Source organism: Phalaenopsis equestris, unplaced genomic scaffold (genome assembly GCF_001263595.1).
Source record: "Phalaenopsis equestris unplaced genomic scaffold, ASM126359v1 Scaffold000287, whole genome shotgun sequence".
Lineage (NCBI taxonomy): Eukaryota > Viridiplantae > Streptophyta > Magnoliopsida > Asparagales > Orchidaceae > Phalaenopsis > Phalaenopsis equestris.
In genome coordinates, this window is record NW_018164729.1 from 1,830,657 (window position 1) to 1,841,059 (window position 10,403).

Below are 10,403 nucleotides of genomic sequence, written 5' to 3' on the forward strand. Positions count from 1 at the left end.
AAACATTTATATACTATATATATATATATGAATGTTTTGATTTTAGAATATATATATATACATAAAATGTGTGGTATGCACGTGTATAGTTGAAGGTGGTTTTAGCGAGCGGAGCTCTTCTAGTGGGAAAGGTGGGGCTTTTGGGGGACGAGGCGACATGGCACCACTGAAGCTGGCCTAGAGAGTTATCGTTGGGAGATCGAAACCATGGCTGTGTGCAAGGGCTCGCAGGTTTGTGTGGTCGTGGTTTTGCAGAGGGATTAGGGTTTGTTGTCTGTTCTGCAGTTCTGCTACTTGATTGAGTATTTATTTTTTTAATAGAAATTCCCATTTAGAGATACCTTTTTCTCTAATCAGTTAAGTGTTGATCCATGAAACAAAATAGTTTGGGCCTGATCCAGTTCTGCTGCCGATATATTGCCAACTCCGTTTAATTTAACTTAAAAGTTTTGATGTGGGCATATTCAATTCATGTAGGTCTTGCAAATCCGGATTCTTAAGACATATTTATCTGTAAATTGCAAACTTTTTATCACCGAAATAGGTATGATTAACAGAAGAAACAGGGGAGAATTAGTCCAGAAATGTTTTCATATTTACCAGTGAAAGATCTATTTTTCCATTAAAAATTGCAATCATAAGATATAATGTTACGTAGTTGGTGATGTTCACTTACGTGTATGGTCTCGCTGAGATCAAATATCTCACTAAGCTATAAGAGGACCATTTTAAAGATTTTTTCACACATGCAAAGATAAAGATGAAGATATCATTTTCTCATGTTAATAAGGAATAAGGAACATATCCACCTGCTACAAAGATAAGGGTTGAATGAGGAGATGAATACATAAAGATGTTACTTTCTCTACTTGGCTGTGCGTGATTATTTTCTTTTATTTTTTTTACTATAAAGGTTTCTCTCGATTTTGTTTAGAAAGGTAGAGGTAGCAAAACGATTGTATCTTTGAAAGGATTGGAGTAGCTCTAGTGGCAGACATGAGTAGAGAGAGTCGTCTTAGATGGTTTGGAGACTTTTGTAAAGTCTGATGATCCGGTTAGGAGAGTATCGACTTTTGTTAAGAATGGTAGAGGTAGACCTAAAAAGGCGTGGGCATATTGTATTAAAAATGATTTTAATTTATTAGAATTAAATGAGAATATGACAGTCAATAGGACACAATGGAGAAAAAGGATTCATGTATCCGACTCCACATAGTGGGATAAAGGCTTTTTGTTGTTGTAATGGCTCATCTCTATTATGGCTGATAGCTAAATCCTTTTCCTTCATCTACTTTCTTTTTTTTTTATCTGCTTGTAGTTGTGAGATGCTTAAACACATATAACCTTTTTCTTATATGGTGCTTATAAGTGGCGCGTGAAAATCTTAAATTTATTAGGTAGATGGTAGTAGATCTTAATGTAAATGTTAAGTAAAAAATGATAGCTAACAAATTTATAGGGGATGGGTAAAAGGTGTACTTAAGAAACTCTTATGAGTTTGGTAATTCATATTTTAGCAACTTCTCAGTTGGGAGATAAATTTTATTATGTATGCATTTAATGGTGTGTGTTTGAACATCTCTCTGTACAACACCCCCATATCTTCACTCATAGATGTTTGTTAATTGAGGTTTTCAAAATTGCAAGTTTTCAGTGGGTATCACTATTGCAAGTATATTTGCAGGGTTGATTTTAACGAGCTGTAAGATATTATATTCAAACAAGTTGCATATGAAGTGGTGCTTAAGCTGCCTATGCTTTATTTGGTGGTAGAATTCTTCATGTTTTGTCAAGTGAATGACACTTGTGATTATAACAAAATAGAGAAAATGTCTTCTTATGATTGATTTAGTTATTCTAGAAAACCTTTTAGTTTATCTCTTTGTTGGCTTTGGTGATAGATACATATTCAAGCTTTATTATTGATAATGCCATTATTTTTTATAGCTATAGCACGAAATTAGTGCCAATATTACCTGAGAAATAGATTTAGCATTAGCACTTCTACACACATGCTTTCTATACAGTCCGTATCAAAATATCCTTGTAGTCTCAGATTTGCCCTTTTAAAAGTTAAGGAGTGATTAATCATACCTTTTAGATAGTGCATGATTTACTTTACATCCTGTCAACATTTCTTTCATGTATTTGATGTATATCGACTAAAAACTCTCATTGCACATGCATTGTTTGATTTTTTGCAATCAATTTGTTATTTGATTTTGTGTAATCAACTTGTAGTTTTTATTGAGCATGCAGATTCGATTTTTTTTTTTTTTTTTTTTTTTTTTGTTTTTGTGTACTGAATCTTTAGATTGAACCATATAATGACTTCCATAGAAAAAAGCAATTTTAACATTCATTTGCTCTGGGAGCAAGACTTTTGTGGCTACAATACTCAATACTAACAATATACTTGTTGGTTAAACTATAAGCGAGAAATTTTCAGTCTGGCAATCTTTCACTACCAGCCTTGCCTCATACTTTTTGCTACCAATTTACCTCTTTTAATACTGTAGATCCTTTTTTTTAATAAAGTAAAGCTTTTCGTTTATTTAGATAGCTTAGTCAATATTTGGTTTTTAATTTTTATAGAAATAATCTATCTCTTCTCTCATTGATAACTATCATTTTGATGAATCTTTAATTTATACAATTTCTTCATAGTATTCAGGCTGAACTCTATAAGTAAATAGCAAATAATAAAGTGAAGGAGAATAATGATTAATATTGTTGAGAATTCATTATGATCTATTGTCCTTTACTGTGTTAAGGTTGATTCTACTTACTTTCTAATGGCTTTAATTTTTTGTGAAATTAACTTGCTTTTCTTATTCAACATATTATGTGGTGTAGATCTCCTTTTCAATCATGCTTAGCTTGTCTTTGTACATTTCACTTTCTTTGAAAATAATGTTTTTTTCTGATTAATTTTTATTTCTATCATCCCAAAATTCGTATTTAAAATCATCAATGTCATAGCTAATGAAGTGACAACTTTTCATTTTTGATTATGTTTATCTCTTTTATTATTATATGTACGCACAAAGCAATGGCAGAAAGAATTTTTAGAGGTGAGACGTGCATTTTTTGGCAATCTAAGCCTTTTTAGAAAGCCTAAATATATAGCTTCAGATAGGCCTCGATTGTTGAGATATGTTGATGTATTTACTGTACCAAACCAAAATATTTTGGGATAATTACATACAGGGCACCTGAAACATTGATATTTACAAAATCTAACACCATGTGATATTTTTGAACTACCAAACCGATGTATTTACACGTACCACGGATAGACAATTGAGAATTTGATTAAAAAAAAGAAAAATATGGGTTGGGGTTTTATCATGAATTTTGATATTTGAGTGAGAATTTGAAGGATGGATGAAAGTGGGTGCTAGATTTATAAATAGCAATTTTTATGTTGCTATATATAATCTCACCTATTTTTGGTAATCTTATTTAAAGTTTTGTTCATTTTTTTTTGCATCCATTTTGTTGAGCTGATCTTGTGATAATTTTCTCCAAAGGTATCCCATTGGCAGTGTAGTAATTTTCTAATGCCATCATATTCTCCATTATTTTGGCATTGTAAAATTTAGTTTTTACACTAGTCTTCTTTTTAATTAAAATTTTTTATCCGACAAGGCATTATATACGTCATATATACTTTTAATCAAATAAATCTATATGTTTCCTAATGTAATCGTCTATGAACAATACATAGTACATTGAGTCGCCGAAAGATGGGATTGGGTTGGTCCCTAGACATTCGCATGAACTAATTATAGCTTTTGTTTAAAGCTCTCTTTCAATCTTTTAGAAGCTAAACCTTCTTTGCATTTTTCATAAAAGTTAGATTTAATAGAATTCATATTTGAAAATTTACTTTGAGAATGAATGATCTTTAGCCCTTCTCACTAAGTTGACTTAATTCGACTTAATTTTTTTTCTGCCAAATATTAGTCTCTGTATTCTAACATGTAATTTCCATTATTCTTGTGCATGTGGTGGTGTCAAGTGTATTTTTCAGGTGTCAGCATTGAGTAGCAGCATTATATACTTCTATTGTAAACTATCCTCTAAAAATGCGAGTGTTTTTTTCAGGACTGTAATGCATTTAATACTACTCAGCTTCCATGTAATTTTGAGCATCATATTATCAATGGCCACAATATCCGAAGTCTCATGGGCAAGAAATACTTTGCAATATTTACCAAAGGTCAATTGGGTCAAATATTTTGCCATATTAATGTGTCATAATTACTTGTTTGTTATGATATTTTTCTTCTTTTTAGTACTCTGATATGCAATAATGTTGAAAATGGCCTTCTCTTCCTCTACAATGTATTGCTGAATGATTTGATCCAGTGATATGGGGATCATACCATTGATAATACTTAACCTTGGAAACAAATCTCCTGTTCTGTTGATGTGTGTAATCCAATGGGGAGACATTTACATGCATACCACATAATTATTATATATTTACACATCTAACACCTAAACTTTGAAATCTACATGCCTACCACTCAAATACCTTACATTACAACAAAATTACTAATATTACTAACTTTCAAAATTGAAATACACCTTTTCATGCATATAGTTATGATACCAAGGTGTTATGAATGTGGATATCAAATTTTTGGTGTCAGATACGTAAATTCATAAGAATTGTGTGGTACGTATGTAAATTTCTCAAATAGTTAATATAGTGTGCAAACCAAAGCATTAGTGCTGGGCTGACGAAGACCAAGCATCAGGAAACATCTCTATAGCGTGCTTCATCATTTGGCTGCCAATCTCGGGTGGCTTCATTATTTATTTTGTCAAAACATTACTTCAAAAATTTGTAATTGCAAAGTTTATTTATTTTACCTTAAATTTTATGCAGTTTCAGACATACTTGTGTCTATGAAGTTAAGAATGATATATTGTTTATTGGTGAGCAATATGCTTATGATAACTTGCGGATTATTTCTTAGGATGTGCAGAACTTACACCCTAATTATGTTCCTTTGTTTCTCGAATAACTTCAAGTTCAACCCTTAAGTTCAATTCAAGTGCAACTTATGATTTTTATTGTGTTGATGTTATAGTGATATTGAAGGTTCAAGTTTTGGGACATTTGCATGTACAACACTCAATTCTTATGTATTTACATAGTTCACACCTATACTTTCATATTTACACACATAGCACTCAAATCTTTAATATCACATCAAAAATAGCACTAGGACCACTTTTTAAAAGTGAAATACAACTTTTCATGCATAAATTTAAAGCACCAAAATGCTTTCCATGTAAAAAATGAAAGTTTAGGTGTGAGATATGTAAATACCTAAGAATTGTGTGCTATATATGTAAATTTCCCTTTTTTTGTGGGGAGTAGATTGATGGGAAATTATAGTATAGTGCATGTGGGACTATAATGTTGCCTATCTTTTTCTTCGGTGTTGCCATAGAAGTTTTTTGTTGCATGCGATTGAGGTATTATGCGGTTATGTTAATATTTTTTTTCAATTCTTTTTCATATTTTATTGTTAGACAAAATTGGGACCTACAGTTAGGAAAATGCTAAAGACAAATAGTTGTTAGGAGGTCATCGAAGGTGTGCTATTTTACTGATACCATGGAGTTTAACTCTTGTTAGTTAAATGTTTGAAACATGGCAGGCTATTGTATTGCTGCCATGGAGTTAACTCTTGTTAGTGGAATGTTTGAAATTTAGGTACTTCTGCGTTTTGAATTCGAATGAACTAATATTAAACTAGTCTAATTATATACTAATCATATTTACTAATCTTGAGATGAGTAATTTATAAATAAATATTTTGAGATGTGTGATTATTATTTTAGACTGAATAAGAATTTTTCTTCCAATTCTCGGTTTTGTATTTAGAGATTGGATCTGTGATTCTTTCGAGTGAAGTATAAATTTATCTTCCTAGTTGTGAATGAATTCATCTCCTTGTACTATGACGAGGCTTATATTTCTTTATTTTGATAATTTCTTTCTTTGATCTATTTTTATCGATTAAATTTTGATCATTACATTATTGTTTTGTTTTTAATTTTTGTATTTTATTTTTACTCCCAATTGAAGAAAGCCGGCTTATTTAGTGTTGTATGATTGGAGAATATTAAACTCCTTGAATGATTTATATACATCACATTATTATAGTTGCATTAAAAATGTGTATTTCTAAACTTTTCAGCATCATCTTCAAATTTTTGGCTGGATATATTGATTGACCGTCACCATTATGAGGTGCATTGTTGACTCTAAAACAAACATCAATGCTTACTGTGATTATGGGTATATTTAGGACAGCTTTTTCACCACTTTACTTTAAAGACAACAACCACGGTCCTATTCGACTACAACTATCTTATTGTTTTTTTTTTTTTTTGCAGAAGTTTTTGTGATCAGTAACAGCCTCTAAGAACTAAATTTAGGATCTGTTTGGGGCAATTGTAGATGTTTGAAGAAGCAATTATGAAGCTTTTGCAGAAGAAACTGTTTAAAAAAGTGCAGTGGTTATTACAAATTTTTTTTTCAAAAAGGTAAATTGCAACTTTCTGATATCCACCACATTTAGCCGGGTCAGGTTGCAAAATGCAACTTCTCACCACAACTTTTTATAAATGTGTTTTTCCAAACATCATAAGTGTGGTGGAGTGCCAGCACCATCACCTTACCGCTGCCCCAAATGCTTTGTGACATTTGCTTTGTTGTTGTGTAACCTTTTTAAATAAGAAAAAAAAAAGTTTATAATAATATCCACAATTATTTTGAAAAAAATATCATTTATACAACATATTTTTTGTCAACATATTTTCATGCAGCTTCAGTTGTTATTTGTGTGATTTCTGCTTTCAAACTTTTTAAGTTTCTCTCCCAATTGAAAGGTAAAATAGCCCCCCTCTTATTCATTATTACAAATCTGAGCTCCAAATTTGCAGTGTAAAAGTTACTGTTCAACCTTGAATCTATCAATATTTAAGTTTTCAATGATATTGAAATTTATATAATTTGGCCTATTCTTTTATTTATTTATGTATTTTTGCTCCATGTGGTGAATGATAGTGAAAGATGGGTCTTCCAGCTAATTTCCAATTTGTACAAGTTTGGTGGTTAGAGTTGATAGCATCTTGGAAGATGATATGGAAGCTGAATAGTCCACTTTTTGTATTTTGCTTGTTTTTCTACATGAATAAACTATTGCTGCATTTACATATATACCATACAATTTTTATGTATTTACCTACCTAAACGTTCATATTTACATACAGATCACTCAAATCGTTAACATCACGTCTAAAATACCACCATTGCTATTTTTTAAAAAGTGAACACAAGTGTTAGTAAGTGTAAATAATGTAAAAACATAAAAAAAAAGTGTAGATATAATTTCTAGGCTTAATGAGTAGACTTAAGATAATGTGAATTGAAGTTAAAGATTTATGCAGAATATGTTTATAATCGCAATTAAAATTTGCATGTAAATGAATGAAAAAAAAGGGAGTTTTGTATTAGCTTGCTTAAAATTAGGATGAGACTAATGATGATAATGATGATGTTGATAATTTTGAGTTTAATAGGATATATAATTAAGAAAAACATTAGTTAGTTTACTTGATAATTATCTATATTAATAGGATTAACCAAGGGTTATTTGAGATAATTTTCTCACTATTTTATTCTAAGACTATTGTTAGATTTTTTGAAATTTTCTATAATGAGAAGTTACTTTTTAGAATCAAATGTACTTTTGATGGGTAGTTGTTTATTTAAAAAATATATAGGTTTTTAAAAGTGTTTTATTCATGATTATTTTATAATCTTTTTTATAAAAAATTATAGTTGGCTTAAATGGATTTAAATTCATTGCTGATAAATGCATCAATGGCATTTTATCATAGGGGTGCTAAAAATTGACTTGACACGTTAACAAGACTCAAACCCAACATAAAAAAATCGGGTTTACAATCTTAATCAATTGATATTTTTTGGTCAGATTTGAGTTGGCCCGCCAACTAAAAAATGACCCAAAATTGACTCGTAAATCAGGATTTTATGCAAGATGTACTCGAAATTGATCTCACATTTAACCTAACGTTGACCTGGACATATGTTATTCCTTATGTTAAATGGGTTATGTGAGTCAAGTTTTGGTTGGCAGGTTAATTAATGTTTGGGATAGTTTCGGGTCAATTATTTTCAGGTCGGATCAATTTCCTGCTAGAACTGATCACAATCCATGGACCCAATTTGACACCCCCTTATTTGCCTCTGCACTATGAATGGCACTCAAGTTTTTGTTTTCATTATAATAAATGGTCTCTATTTACTAATTACAATTTTCAAACCTTTTTTTGAGTCTATGGCTTACCCTGCCACTATCAGTGATCAATGAGGATTTCATCAAGTTTATTAACTGTAATTTGGATTAATTAAAGATACATTACTTAATTAATAGATTCTTCTTTCTACCTATGTTATTAGCTAATGTAATTAATTATTGTTAATAACAATTATTTATTTCTATTAAAATGCATAGCAAATTCGCCGGAAACAAAGTGAAGAATTTCAAAGTTGTAGAATCTGAGTTTTGTTCTACATGAAAAAAAAAGATAATTATTTACCTTTAAATAAATAATTATTTCCAATTGTAATTTGCTTCAAAGAATTTAGTGAAAAAATTAAACTATTTTATTGTACCAAATTATTACGTACAGATATTGCATGCATGGATAGTAGTAAATGAGGACACGTCGTATATACATAAATTTGTGATGATGTTGTGAATTTTCTATTCATCATTGTACGTATATGTATATTCAGTCGTCTGCACATAATAATTTATCCTTTATTTTATCTCACTAGAAAAAACTAGAGAGAGAGAGAGAGAAGAGAGAGAAAGAGATTGAACTAATGGAAGAAAAAGAAAATACAATCTGGACGGCATAATGCGTGGAAAATGGAGTTAGAAAATTCAGGGAGCCGCTGGGAGCCTCTTTAACTTCATGGGCAATTACATACATACCCTCCAATTCTCATGTATTTACATATCTTACCTCTAAACTTAATTTATTACATTTATACATCATATTACATAAAAACTACCACTATTTTAACTTTTGTAAACTAAAATGCATGATTTCATGTATAGTTAAGATAAGGCATAAAAAAAAAAAATGAAATTTAGAGGTTAGATGTGTAAATATATAAGAGTTAAGTGGTATGTATGTAAATGTTGCTTAATATATTTAATAAGAAAATCATTTAACTTTGCATCCTTCCTAACACTTCCTTCCATGATGGGAATAGAGGACGAGGCACGTGAGAGTGGCGTGGATTGCTCTGCACGGGGTTTTATTGTTTATAGCCAGTGGCCAGGTTGTCCATCTTGACCACATTAAAGCCCACCTTCGCTGATTCCCCACACCATGGACACTCTGATTGATCATATGTGTGTGTGTCTGTCTGTGCGCCCTAATTTTTAGCTTACTTAGGATTACTATATACATCCAAAGATTTTCTCCTTGTTTTCCAAGTATCAAATCATTGTGTCTATGAATTTTTTCTCTTGTATGTGTGTTATATGTTGTTGAGTTGTGGAGCTTAATGTACACCTTATTAGGGCTGTCATTAAAACTTGTTGTTTACCAGTAATTCGTGTTTGACTTGTTAAGTAGCTCGTGTTTGAATTGTTTATTCATTATCGTTAAGTAAGTGGGTTGAATGTGAACTAGTTTTTTAAACTTGAATTATAAATGAGCTAAACATGAACAACTGTTTGTTCAATCGTGTTTTGCTCTTTTTAGCTTGAAATAACAAGATTATATATTATGTATGTACTTATTTATTTATATTAAAGTTTAAATCACCGTGAATCAAGTGTTTATATGGTTTTGTGTCTTTTATTTTATGCGAGTCTAAATCTAATGCACTATATCTTTTTTTCTAATAAATTTAAATGAACAAATTTCTAGTCAAGCGTGAATAAGAATTATGTAAATTGAGTCAAACACGAACACACTGTTAACCGGCAATTTCAAACACGAACCACTTTAAATAAAATTAATTTTGAACGAGTCGTGTGCTAGTTAAGTCCGAGCTTGCTCAAGCTTTAACCCTACACCTTGTGAAGAAACAAGTAATGTAAATTCCACATTTTACTATTAGAGAGAAATTCTATAGTTTAAGTATGGTGAAATATGTATTGGTGACAATACGATGTAGTGAACTTGTGTAAAATACATCCTTCAAAAAATCATTTAATAACAAAAATAAGTTAAATTTTCAGCCTAAGATGGCATGACTTTTTAATATATTTTGAATTATATTTGTTGTAATTGTCTTAAGAATAAATAAATATATATATATATAT

The 10,403-nt window shown here is 30.5% G+C and overlaps 1 long non-coding RNA gene across 2 annotated transcripts; it reads left to right on the plus strand.

The window, feature by feature from the left end:
* Positions 1 to 69: 69 nt before the first annotated feature.
* LOC110025082 lies at positions 70 to 6,789 on the plus strand. 2 transcript variants are annotated; one of them, XR_002294082.1, is made up of 4 exons: positions 70 to 231; positions 4,111 to 4,225; positions 6,225 to 6,277; positions 6,424 to 6,789. It is a non-coding gene; the product is annotated as an uncharacterized LOC110025082 (long non-coding RNA). The 2 variants fall into 2 exon arrangements; XR_002294083.1 differs by lacking the exon at positions 6,225 to 6,277.
* Positions 6,790 to 10,403: the final 3,614 nt, after the last annotated feature.